Source organism: Carlito syrichta, unplaced genomic scaffold, assembly GCF_000164805.1.
Source record: "Carlito syrichta isolate Samal-C Ts95f unplaced genomic scaffold, Tarsius_syrichta-2.0.1 Scaffold79433, whole genome shotgun sequence".
Taxonomy (NCBI): Eukaryota; Metazoa; Chordata; class Mammalia; order Primates; family Tarsiidae; genus Carlito; species Carlito syrichta.
Window position 1 is genome coordinate 132501 of NW_007023529.1, and position 13253 is coordinate 145753.

At 41.2% G+C, this 13253-nt stretch overlaps 1 protein-coding gene across 1 annotated transcript in view; it reads left to right on the forward strand.

Moving 5' to 3' along the window:
• The window catches only part of ARID2 (AT-rich interaction domain 2), an 88471-nt gene extending 88302 nt beyond the window's left edge, over positions 1–169 (forward strand). The window contains exon 18 of the mRNA XM_008054622.2: positions 1–169. This exon is cut by the window's left edge and continues 2972 nt beyond it. The gene's annotated coding sequence lies outside the window, so the exon portion shown is untranslated.
• The last annotated feature ends 13084 nt before the right edge of the window (positions 170–13253 follow it).

The window sequence follows — 13253 nt, forward strand, 5'->3', positions numbered from 1 at the left end:
ATATAGCGAAGGCATATTTTTCTTCCAATCTCGAGACAGGATGTGACTAGACTAATGAGACTCAGTAATCCAACCACCCATGCAAACTTGTCTCATTACTTTATAGTCACGCCATGTATGTTTTTTTTTAACCATAAAATGACAATAAAATGATTTTTTAAAATAAGAACGTTTTGGATTAAGTGGCTTCTGTCCTGATCTGAATCACCGTGATTCAAGTCTGAAACACCAAAGGAAGCGTGATGCTATCACCACAGCAGAAGCTGCCAGAGCAGGCCTGGAGCCCAAGATTAGCCACGTGGGACACCCGGCACTTTACTCCTGGATCATTTTTACCAAATAGTTTAAAGAGAAAAAACCCAGTATCTGTCCACGGGAAATTCTAGCTTATCACTCTCACAGTCTGGAGACGGTCGAAGAGAGACCTGGAATCTTAACAGCTGCACTAGCCTTCTCCAGAGGCCTCCATGTCTTCATAAGAGAAGACCGCGCCACCTTCTAAGCGCATGTTCACCTTCCCTTGCCTTTGTAGGGCTTCATCTCCTGTTGGTAAAAATGAAGTCCAGGATTGCCTTGCGCATGATTAGGAAATACTAAGGTAGACATAAGTCATGTACTTAAGAAGATCCATTTCTTTGATTAATAAGACTACATTTAACTATTAAGAGAAAAGGCTACCATTAAGTCAATCCTGGTTCCTGTGGATTTCAGTCTGAAATACATCCCACATTGGATAGATACATTTGCTCAAAAGATAAACTGCCTTTTAAAAACGCAGATTGTGAGTAGGTCACATAATCCGAGATCAGACATAATCATGCAATTCAGGAATCAAAAAGTTCTTTTCAAAAATGCAATGAAAGGTCTCGTTGCCACCTGCTAGATCCACCCCCACCACTTCAGATTTCCTGAGTGCACCTCTGGTGTTGAATACATATGAACAAATTCAAGTATTTTCTCTTTTTTAAGTAAAATATATGTAAGTACAGTGCTGCATTTTTTAAAAATCTAATCGTTTAGAATCATTCCATATCGATCTGTAAAGAGCTTTCTCTCCCTTTTTATAGCTATGCAAGGTATTTACTTATTCCATTGTACAGATAAACCCTTATTTACCTAACCAGATCCCTTATTGATGAACATCTCAGTTGTTTCCAAATTTTAACATGGTATTTTAAACTAACCACTATCATTTTGCTAACACTTTATTCTGTCAGGCTCTGTGCTACACATTTTACACATATTGTCTCAATCTATGCAACTGCTACTCAACATAGTAGCTAATATTTTATAAGAAGGTTAGGATAGCTAAGTATCTTACCGGGTCATGCACGAGTGGAGCTTTTTAACCACCTCACATGGAGCCTAATTACAGAGTAATTGGGAGAATTCTTTCCCAGGAGTCTGCTAGCATAGACTCGGATATACCTGCTTTGGGTGCGGAACTTTTCGTTAGTATTTGCTCTATTGTTCCTAGTATTTTCTTCTTTGCATTTTGTTTTGTAATGGTTTTCCCTAGTTCCTCGGGTTTATTTCCCAAGTATTCCATTCATTTCGCATTTTTTTTTTTTTGACTTGAAGTCTCACTTGTCGCCCAGTCTAGAGTGCAATGGCACACTCACGGCCACCACAGCCTCCACCTGCTGGTCTCAGGTAATCCTTCCGCCTCAGCCTTCCAAGTAGCTGGAACTACAGATGCATGCCACCATGTCCAGCTAGTTTTTGTGGTTTATTGTAGAGATGAGGTCTTGCCAAGTTGCTCAGGCAATCCTCGCCTCAGCCTCCCAAAGTGCTGGGATTACAGGCTGAGCCACCACACCCGTAAGTGCCATCACTTAAAACTTTTTACAGCCAGAAAAACCTTAAAGAGTATTTTAAAACATTTTTGCTTTCATTCTGGGCCTCACACTGTAACCCAGGCTCAAGTGCCATGACATGATCACGGCTCACCACAGCCTCTACCTCCTGGGCTGAAGCAATCCTTCCACCTTAGCCTCCCAAGTAGCTGGAATTATATAGGCACACACCCTCATGCCTGGCTATTTTTTATTTTTTATTTTTTGTAGAGATGAGGTCTAGCTACATTGCCCAGGCTGGTCTTGAACTTCTGGGCTCAAGCAATCCTCTCACCTCAGCCTTTCAAAGTGCTGGGATTACAGGCATGAGCCACCATGCCCAGCAATTGAAACCACAGCTTCTAATCAACTGGCTCATCTGAACAACTGTCAGCTGACTCCCTAGGAAAGAATAATTCCTCTTAAGCATTTTCAGGATGTTAATATTTCCTCCCCATTTATACTTCCATTAAATCACATTCAACTCACAGTACTGGAGAACCTCTGTACTTGAAGGAGACAGTCTTGCTCTGAGGCTAGGACAGAATTATAAATAATACCTAATACGAAACAAATGCTATAAGGAAATTTATAAAGAAAGTGTTTTGGAAGATTACTCATGACAGCCTTCCTTTGACTGACAGGTGGGAAAGAGAAGAAGGAAGGACTTCCTCGAGAAGGAAAAATGCCTTTTAATGACAGATGTTCATGTCCCATAGAAACTTGACAGGGGCAACCCCCTCACGTCCCCTTCTGCTCTGGGAGCTCTTCTGTCCTCAATAAATCCTGCTTTCTCACTTAAAAACACACACACACACACACACACACACACACACAAACTTGACAGACCTGACAGTGGTAAGAGAATTCAGAGTTTGGAGAGGTCTTGCTCAGGATGGGAGGAAGTTATGGGATGACTGGTGCAGAGGTCACTTAGCAAGACATCAAAGCTATAAACACTTTCCACAAACACACACGCAATGCACAAAAATAAAACCTTTGACAGGATTTCAGGGAGGAGCAGAGTGAGATGTTGATAGAAACTTCTCAGTCATTGAGTAAAGAGAAGCTGAAGGGCTTCACATAGTCTGGAAATCAAACATCATAGCTTCGGCCAACATATTTGGTTGAAGGGGTATCAGAACCACCTGGACTGTTCATTATGGTTTCCCTAAACGGATGGAAAATAATGTTCATTTAGCCTTTTCCTTAGAAGGACATATTGATTTGAATTATCAAATTTGCCTAGTTATAAACTGTGAAAGACAAAACAGGATTAGTTTCCAGGTCCTTTCAACAAATGCACTGTTGCAGGGCAATTGCCTGGGACAGGCTATTTTCTGGATTGTACAACTATTGAAAATGAGATTGTTTCTCATCTTTAGGTAAAATCGGTATGGCTAAAAGAATAACCTAATGAGAAAAAGGGACCACCAGTGGGCACAATGTAATTACAGAAAGCACTTTAAAATTTCCACACAGCTTCTTTCTCGTGTGGGTAGGCCCTCATGTGTTGGTTGCTTTGCACTTTATTTCTGGTTCCAAACAGAAGAAACTTTATGGGATGCATAATTATTCTTTCAGTGGAGATTTTTTCTTCAAATTCATGGATTGCTTTTCCCATTGGGACTTGATTGAGAGAAATGAACCAGTAGATTTGACTATCAAATCTAAAACACTGGCTTTGGATTGCTAGCCTCTTTTTTTTTTAACTTTTAAATTGTGAAATAAAAGACATAACAAGTGAGTAAAAATATTGAGTAGAGCTTTATTATAACAATCCTTACATAGCCATTGCCCAGATCGAGATAAAAACCTTGATAGTTCCCCAAGCCTCTCAAGGCCCATCCCTTCCCAACCCCCACTGGTAACCACTATCTGGGTTTTCAAGGCAATCGTTTCTTTTTCTTTATAGTGTTTTTCTTTTTTCCTCTGAGTCGGAGTCTCACTCTGTCACCCAGGTTGGAGTGCAGTGGCATGCTCACAGCCACTGCAGCCTCAACTAGCTGGGCTCAGGCAATCCTTCCCTCAGCCTTCCAAGTAGCTGGAACTACAGGCACGGCTATATTTTATTTTAATTGTGTGTTTAGTTTTACATGTTTAAACTCCAGTCACCCTCAGTGTACTCCGATGCAATACACCCATCAAGACACTTTTTCCACTGCTCAAAGCTGTTCATTATGGCGTGCTTAAAATGATGGAAAAAATGTTCATTTAGCCTTTGCCTTAGAAGGACATATTGATTTGAATTATCAAATATACCTCATCACAGCTAAACTGTCTGCGAAAGACAAAACGAATTTTTGAACTTGTCAGTTTTGATGTCTTTTAGTGCTTCTGTTGTTTTTGTTTCACCTCTTCCACATAGGCAAAATATTTCCCTCTGAGGATTTTTTTCATCTGAGGAAACAAAAAAAAGTCGCTCGGAGAAAGATCTAATGGGGCAAAGGAGTCCTGTCATTTTTAGTAAAAAAACTGCTGAGCAGTCAGCGCAGTGTGGGCAGGTGCACTTATAAATCACCCATCATTAAATGGGCAAATGCTGAAAGATTCTCCAAAACAAATTCACTGAAGCCAAATGCAGCCTCTCACGATGCTAGCTGGTATACTGATGCCCATGGGTTTCTAGAACACTTACCTAGCTGGGAATGTCTGTCCTACAAGGAACCTGCCCTCTAAAAAATAATTCCAGTTTTTTCTGGGTCCCCTTGTATTACTGGAAGTAGCAACTGTTCCTTTATTTTTACTGCTGAATAGTATCCCAACATTGATGGCATTTAGGTTGTTTCCTGTTTGGGGCTATTACAAATGATGCTATAAACATTCTGCATTAGTCTCTTGGTGCACTGGGACATGCTTCTGCGGGACATTCATTTAGGTGCGGAACCATATCTATCAGTCTGAGTTTGCTAACAAATACACATACAGCCCAAATTAGGTTCTGAAGGGAGCATGGAACTATACAGAGGTGCCTCGAAGGAAGTTAAATTGAAGGAGACAGGCGAGAGGATGGCTAAGCAAGTGTGCAGTCCCCAACTTCAGTGGGGCAGATACATCCATCACTGTTGTAGTTGCTAAGATTTTATTTGAAGGAATCCTGTAAGCGTGTTGGCCATATGGCTGGCATATATGAATTACGCTGTTCATAGCAAGTATGTGACTAACATTAATTAAATGATTAATTTAGGAGCCTGAAGGATGAACAGGGAGACTAAATAGGGTGACCACTTGAATAGTTATATATTTACATATAAACTAATTTGTAATTTATATATATTAATTTGTATTATAGATATTTTTATATGTTTTTTTTAAGAGATGGGGCCTCATGATGTTGCCCAGGCGTGCAGTGGCTAATCATTGGTATGGTGCAATCACAGCTTACTGCAGTCTCAAAATCCTGGCCTCAAGTGATCCTCCCGCCTCAGCCTCCTGAATAGCTGGGACTACATGAGTGAACCACCGCGTCCGGCTGTTGTTATGTTTGACTAGGTAAGTCATTGTGAGAAGTTCACGCACCCCGGAGAGGGGCAATGGAAACAGAAATATGGATGTCATTGCCAGCGCCCAAACTTACTATGCAGGTTGCGTGAGGAAGAGTTAGTTTGGGGACCTGGACACTTCATGAAGGAAATCTAGCTGGGCAGACCACGTGATGAGCTGAGACAAGTAACAGGAGATGGTTGAGAGAATTTGTTTTCCTTTCTAAAACGAAGTTAATAATAGGACCTACCTTTCAAGGTTGCTGGGAAAATTAAGGGAGGTAATACAAAGAAAATTCTTGACACAGAGCCAATGATATGCCTCAGTGTTAGCCACGGCTACTGTTATGGGTCATCAAGATTGTACTTGCTAGAGCTAAGGAGAACCTGCTATCAGCTGTCCAAGTATTTGAGGAAAAAAATTCCTGGAAATGACTTCGAAAGCAATGCTCCAATGAGTTTTAGAAGCTATAACTCCTTTAGGCAAGTGTGTAAATTAAAAACGTGCTGAGTTAAGCATACGCCTCCATCAGCAGCTGGTCCCTACAGGAGTTTAATTGCACCACGAACTAGTGTGTGGACACTCTGGAAATGTTTGACATCCTGTCTCTCTATGCAGGTGCTGTTTTTGCCATGTAGCTAGTGCTTAGTGGGATCTAAATCTCAGATACAGTGGTAGATTAGAATTAAAAAACAAGGTTAAAGGGTGTGAATGTGTGTGCGTGTGCATGCGTGCACACACCCACACGTGCATGCAAACTGTCAGGTGCTGTTGATGCTTCTGAGAACCCAGAGTTCAAATGCTTTTTTTTTTTTTTTTGCATTTTTGTTTTTTCTGAGTTGGAGTCTCACTCTGTGGCCCAGACTGGAGAGCGGTGGCATGCTCCCAGCCACTGCAGCCTCGACCTGCTGGGCTCCAGAGATCCTTCCACCTCAGCCTTCCAAGTAGCTGGAACTACAGGTGGGCACTACCACACCTGGCAATTATTTATTGATTGATTGATTGTAGGGATGAAGTCTCGCCAAGTTGCCCAGGCGGGTCTCGAACCGGCGGGCTCAGGCTATCCACTCACCTCGGCCTTCCAAAGTGCAGGATTACAGGCTGAGCCACTGAGCCCGGCCAAATGATTTTCAAACAAGCCATGATCTAATTAATTATGTTGCCCTAACAGAACAGCTGTGCCCTGCCAGGGATCTAAAAACGTTACATAGTGGTTTGCTCCTTGGCTGCACATTAGATGGGAGATTTTTAAATATCCCATCCCTAGAGACTTACTTAATTGGGTCTGGGGTGGGCCTGTGCGGCTTTTGTGTTTGTTTTTTTACGTTGAGAAAGCAGGATTTATTGAGAGGACAGAAAAGCTCCCAGAGCAGGAGGGGACCTGAGAGGGTTGCCCCATTTTCATTTTTAAAGTTCTCTAAATGACTTTAGATATGTGGCTATGCTGCAAACCAATGGACAGATTATGTTATTTCTGTCACTGTTCAAGACAGACAACAGCAGTGAGAAAAGCAGCCCTGATTATGCAGGCAGGAATTCCCCAAGTAAATATGGAGGGAATTTCAAGACAATCACATCTGTTACCTCACCTCATCCTCACAATACTCCTACAAGGTAGGTAGGCAGCAGTCACTTTTTTATAGGCAACTCAGGCTCAGTGGTGAAATGCTCAAGGTGACAGCTCTGGGCTTTCATTAAGGGATTATGTTCTGCAGTGCTCACACGGCTGGGGGGTTTGTTTCTCGGTCCACAAAGTCCATGGGTACTGACTACTCGCAGACTGGAACACTTTAACTGCCATAAGAGGCCAAACACCTCCTCCATGAGCTGCGAAGTGTGGGGGCCATCTGACTACTGCCACCGGCTCACGCTGAGAAACCTGACCCGTTCTAGAGGGAAAAGTGGCAGCTCTCAAGCTTGCAGCAAAACCTCCAAGCCCTTCTCCCACCCTCACACCCTAGTGAGGCCTGCAATTTTGGAAATATTTTTTATGGTCATACAATTTTTGTTCACTATTAGAAATTTGGGGAATTCTTTATTACTCAGAAACAACTTCTATCACTTGCATTTCTTGGTCTTTTAACATTTTAAAAGAAAGGATAATTGCATAGTTTGTAGCCTATTTTTTCTCCGTTTAATGTTAGAGAAGTACATTGTCCCACTTGGTTTCCCTACAAACATTTAAAATAGCTGCAAAATACCTTCACATGAATGAAGCATAATTTAGCTTAACCATCCCCCTCCAATTTTCAACTAATACTGTAAAGAAAGAGTATATGGACCAGGATGTTTATATCATTATGGACAGAGTATATGATCCTGTCCATAATGATATGCTGTATGTTAAGGCTCTTTATATGTTCTCTCAAATCACCTTTCAGAAAAACTCTTCAAATCTGCATACCCCACAATAGTTTGGTCATGGCATCCTTGCTAGAACTGAAAAAGATCAGTTTGAAAAAACATCGCTTAACTTGTTCGTGAGATTGAAGACTTCATGTTTCTTTCTTTTTTGTTGTTTTGAGTTGAAGTCTCACTCCATCGCCCAGGCTGGGGTGCAGTGGCACGCCCCCGGCCACCGCAGCCTCGACCTGCTGGGCTCCGGCGATCCTTCTGCCTCAGTCTTCCAAGTAGCCGGAACTATAGGCATACGCTACCATGCCTGGCTAATTTTTGATTTATTGTAGAGACAAGGTCTCGCCAAGTTGCCCTGGCTGGTCTCGAACCTGTGGGCTCAGGCAATCCTCTCGCCTCAGCCTTCCAAAGTGTTGAGATTACAGGCTTGAACGCCCGCACCTGGCCCCCTTCATGTTTTAACCACTCATATTGGACCATCAAAACATTCTGAGCAGTGTTTTCAGAACACAAATCTGATCATGCCAAATGCCTCCAGCTTAAAAGCTTTTGCTTGTGCAGTGATGTTGCCTAACAAACCCAATCTTCATTCCAGCCATTCTAGGCTTAGGGATGCCACACTATCTCTGGCCAGAGCCGCACTGCCCCTACCATTCCCTCGGCTGGCTCATCCTCTCCCTACCGAGTTATCTTTTAGTTGAAGTGCCCTCCCTCCTTGCCCCCTCAGGTTCTGTCTATTAACCTATCGGATCCTTTCAGCTCCTGACAGTCCTCCCCTTTGCACCCATAGCAGTGACACAAGTACCTGTTTTAATCTTCTCTAGTGTGTAACACATATAGGCTGGTACTATTTGTTGAATAACGTAGAATTACACAACCAAAACCATGGATAACTAGTCTGTAGTGCTAAGATGGACTGGTTTGTAACAGTAACATGGCTGGGAAGTAGAGCTAGATCTTACTGCAAAGGAAGACGATACAGAGGAAAAAGCAATTGTTTGAAAGAATGGAAACAGGCTGAGAAAAGCAAAGAACTCATTAAAGATGGCTTCATGACTAAATGTTTAGTATCTCCAAGACAGGAAATGTGAGTGCTATGAAAAAGTAAAATATGTCCGGGCACGATGGCTCAGCCTGTAAGGGAGGCCGAGATGAGAGGATTGCCTGAGCCCAGGGGTTTGAGACCAGCCTGAGCAAACTTGGTGAGACCCCGTCTCTACAATAAATCACCAAAAAACTAGCCGGGCGTGATGGCGTGCATCTGTAGTTCCAGCTGCTTGGAAGGCTGAGGCTGAAGGATTGCCGAAGCCCAGCAGGTCAAGGTTGCAGTGGCTGTGAGTGTGCCACTGCACTCCAGCCTGGGCATCGAGTGAGACTCCAATTCAAAAAAGAAAAAAAAAAGTAAAACGTGAAGGGTCAGGCTAAACACAGGATACATTTCCCTGCGTCACACCTTCCTCCCCCACGCAGTCAGCTGCATCCTGGCCACCTTCTTCACTTCTCTACATCAGCCGTTACCTCCTGTATGCTACCATGTAAATGTTAGTTTACATACTGGAAGTCAGTCAAGCTTGGACTTTGATGTCTGAATTGGCTGCATCAGTAAATAGCTGTGCAGCTAGACAACTCAGTTAATCTCTTACGCATCTTAATTTTCTCATCAGAAATAATGGCTAGAATAGTTTATAAATTAAATGAAGTGATAAATATGAAATGTCTGATATAGGGCTTGGCACATACTAAAAGCTTAAGATGACAATACTGTGCAAGATTAAACCTGACAAGATACACAAACAATTTAAGAACTCCTTACATGTGTAGTAGGTGTGCACAGTTCAGTAAGACCTCATGGACAAGAATGCATCTTCTGTGCTCAGTCACAATATCAAAGGTGGAACGAAAGATATGTGGCAGGACTATAAATTAACATACTCCTTTCGGAGAGCAATTTAGCAATATTTATCCAAATTAAAAATGTACATATCTGGTCGGGCTCGGTGGCTCAGCCTGTAATCCCAGCACTTTGGGAGGCCATGGTGAGTGAACTGCCTGAGCCCACGGATTCGAGACCTGCCTGGGCAACTTGGCGAGACCTCATCTCTACAATAAATCAAAAATTAGTGGGGCATGGTAGCGTGCACCTGTAGTCCCGGCTACTTGGAAGACTGAGGCAGAAGGATCACCTGAGACCAGCAGATAGAGGCTGCAGTGGCTGGGAGCGGCCACTGCAACCCAGTCTAGGTGACAGAATGAGACTTCAACTCAAAAAAAAAGTACATATCCTAAAATACAATTTAACCTAGTCCATAGAAATAGAGACTCACAGAGACAAGTCACAAAGGGTGTACATTAAAGCAGAGGTCCCTAAGCCCCAGGCCATGGACTTGTTAGATACCAGGCTGCACAGCAGAAGATAACCAGAGAGCAAGCTAAGCTTCACATGTCCTTACACCTACTCCTGTTACCACTGAGCTCCGCATCCTGTCAAATCAGCAGCAGTATTAGATTCTCATAGGAACGTGAACCCTATTGCGAACTGCACATGCGAGGAATCTAGGCTGCATGCTCCTTAGGAAAATCTAATGCCTGATGATCTGAGGTGGAGTTGAGGCAATGATGCTAGTGTTGAGCGGCAGCTGCCAATACAGATGAACACCGGCAGTGAGGTTTGACTGTGCATCCGCTCCCACCCCGGGGGAAAACTGTCTTCCAAGAAACTGGTCCCCGATGCCAAAAGAGTTGGAGACCGCTGCCTCAACGCACTGCTTCTAATAGTCAAACCCTGCACATAACTTAAATGACCACCAACAGAGGAACATGAAGCAGCCATTATAAAGAACATAACACATTTATATGTACTGACATTAGAACATATCTATAATTAAGGAGACTAGATATGCAGAACAATTTATAAACTATAATTCACACACTGGGGAAAAGGATCTGCAAAACCAGCTTTCTCGGAATCTTGAAAAACATTTTTGTAAATGCACTGAAGAATTTGGAAAGATACACAAACAGACCTTTCTGGTGGTTCTTTGGATTGAAAAATCAGCTTAAAAAATGAAAATAAGGCCAGGCGTGGTGGCTCACACCTGTAATACCAGCACTTTGGGAGGTGGAGGTGAGAGGACTGCCTGAGTCCAGGGGTTCGAGAGAAGCCTGGAGAACTTGGGGAGACCTCGTCTCTACAGTATATCAAACAAAGTTAGCTGGGCGTGGTGGTGAGTGCCTGTGGTTCCAGCTACTTGGAAGGCTGAGGTAGAAGGATCACCTGAGCCCAGCAGGTCAAGGCTGCAATGGTCATGAGTCCGTCACTGTACTCCAGTCTGGACAACAATGAGACTCAAAAAACAAGTATATGAAAATGAAGTTTTTGTAGTATATGTAACTGAAATTTTTTTTTCTTTGGGGTCTCACTCTGTTGCCCAGGCTGAAGTGCAGTGGCACGTTCATGGCCACCCCAGCATTGACCTGCTGGGCTCCAGCGATCCTTCTGCCTCAGCCTTTCAAGTAGCGGAAACTACAGACACGTGCTACCACGCCCAGCTAATTTTTTATTTATAGTAGAGATGAGGTCTTGCTAAGTTGCCCAGGCTGGTCTCAAACCCATGGGCTCAGGCAATCCTCTCACCTTGGTATCCCAAAGTGCTGGGATTACAGGCTGAGCCACCGAGCCCAGCTGTAATTCAATTTTTAAAAATTATACATCACTAACTGTAAAATTACATTAAAAAATTTTTATGGAAAAATATTAAATTTATATTTTGCAAACTTGCTTTATATTCATAAAAACAATCCAATAGTAGAGGATTTTTTAATGGTACATTCATGTATTAGACTACTATACAGCTACTAAAAATCATGCTGTAAGATAATTTTATTAAAATGGAAATCTTTCAATACAACAAGTGAAAAAAGTTACAATGTAGTTATGTGCAGTTTGATCAGCATGAGAAATTGTTTCTTTGCAGGATTGTGGGTATTTTTCCTCCTTTTTTCAATCTTTCCTCTCATTTATGCATTTTATTTACAAAAACTTTTCTACTTTGCTACAACGATTATGTAATTAAGGAAAATGTAATGATATAAAATTATTAAAATGCTATATGCTTATAGCAAACTCTAAGCTTGGACGTTAATGTAACCACGATGCTAACGACTGGTACAAATCTAAGAAATCCTTCAATGCATGTTTGGAAAGAGTTATAATGAAGTAAAAGGCACCATTTCCCAGGAACCTTAATAACAAAATGTTAAAGACACTACACTTTGTTTATCAAAAGAATTTATTAGAAAATATTACACACTACATATTTGTTTAAGAGTATTGTTTCAGTAGACAGCACTCCAACCTCATACTACAATGTCTCATGAATCCTGGGACAACCACTGTGTTTCTGAAGCTACAACCTTTCAGATGAAACATTCAAGCAGTATACACTGTGGCCATTTAAAGGAAAGTAATAGAGAAAATGTGGTAATTACAAAAAAACCCCACACAAAACGTTTGGAATGTTAAAATAATAGGTAACTATCATTAGTCTCAAAATTCAAGGCATTTCTATAGCCTAAAACATTGGTCAATGTGACTAGTAAGTTAAGGGGACAAAAGTTCCAAAGGTCAAGTCAATACTGAATCTTGATAAATAACAAGAGGAATCTAAAACCCCATAAAGTGTTTCTGATTAAGTTTATGCACATGCAAAATAAATGTGAACTTCTAAAAAAAGGGCCAAGAATGGGAATGTTAAACAGTGTATTTTGCAAAATAAAGCATGCATTTCCTAATATATTCTTAAATATAATAAAAATTTTAAAAGTTTGAATTCTAATCCAGTAACATTCTTTATTATTTTAAAAGCATCTAACCAGTGTCCCAATCAGATATGGAACACACACTTGTTATTTTCAAAAAAGATGGAAATAATTCATGAGAGTGCTACCAAAAACATGAGACTTTTACTCTTGACCACACCACTCAGTACTTCTCTAAGTTTTAAAACTTGTTTGCAAAAGCTAAATGGTATAAAGCAGATTTTAATATGTCACTCAATTCCCAAATGTTACTGAAAGAAAACGCAGAAAAGGTGTGTGATTAATCAGCTCAGGCACAGCAATTTTCTATAAAATTTTCAATGTGTGAAACAGGCTTAACTCATAATAGATTTTAAGTTCACACAACTGTCTCTAGAGTTCTAAACCAAAACAACTGAGGAGGTGTGCATTGGTATTTGAAACACTGTCCTAATATTTTATTAGAGGAAATAAGACTCCTTCTTTCCTCATCATAATCTAAACACAAACTTTAATTAAAAATATATGTCAGTAGAATACCTTTATTACAAATGCCCAGCAATGTAGAATGAAGATCAAAAACTGCTTGGAAATGTTTTTAGGATTACACTCATTACCTAATAAACTTTATGAACTAGCACAATTAATATGGGGGCCAACATTTCAAAATATTTTGCCTATCAAAGCTAGCACCAGGAAAAGTGTTATGCACATAAAACTGAGAAACAGATAATCTTTACTTTGAAAAGCACAGTCCTATAGAGTATTGCTCTTGCTAAATAG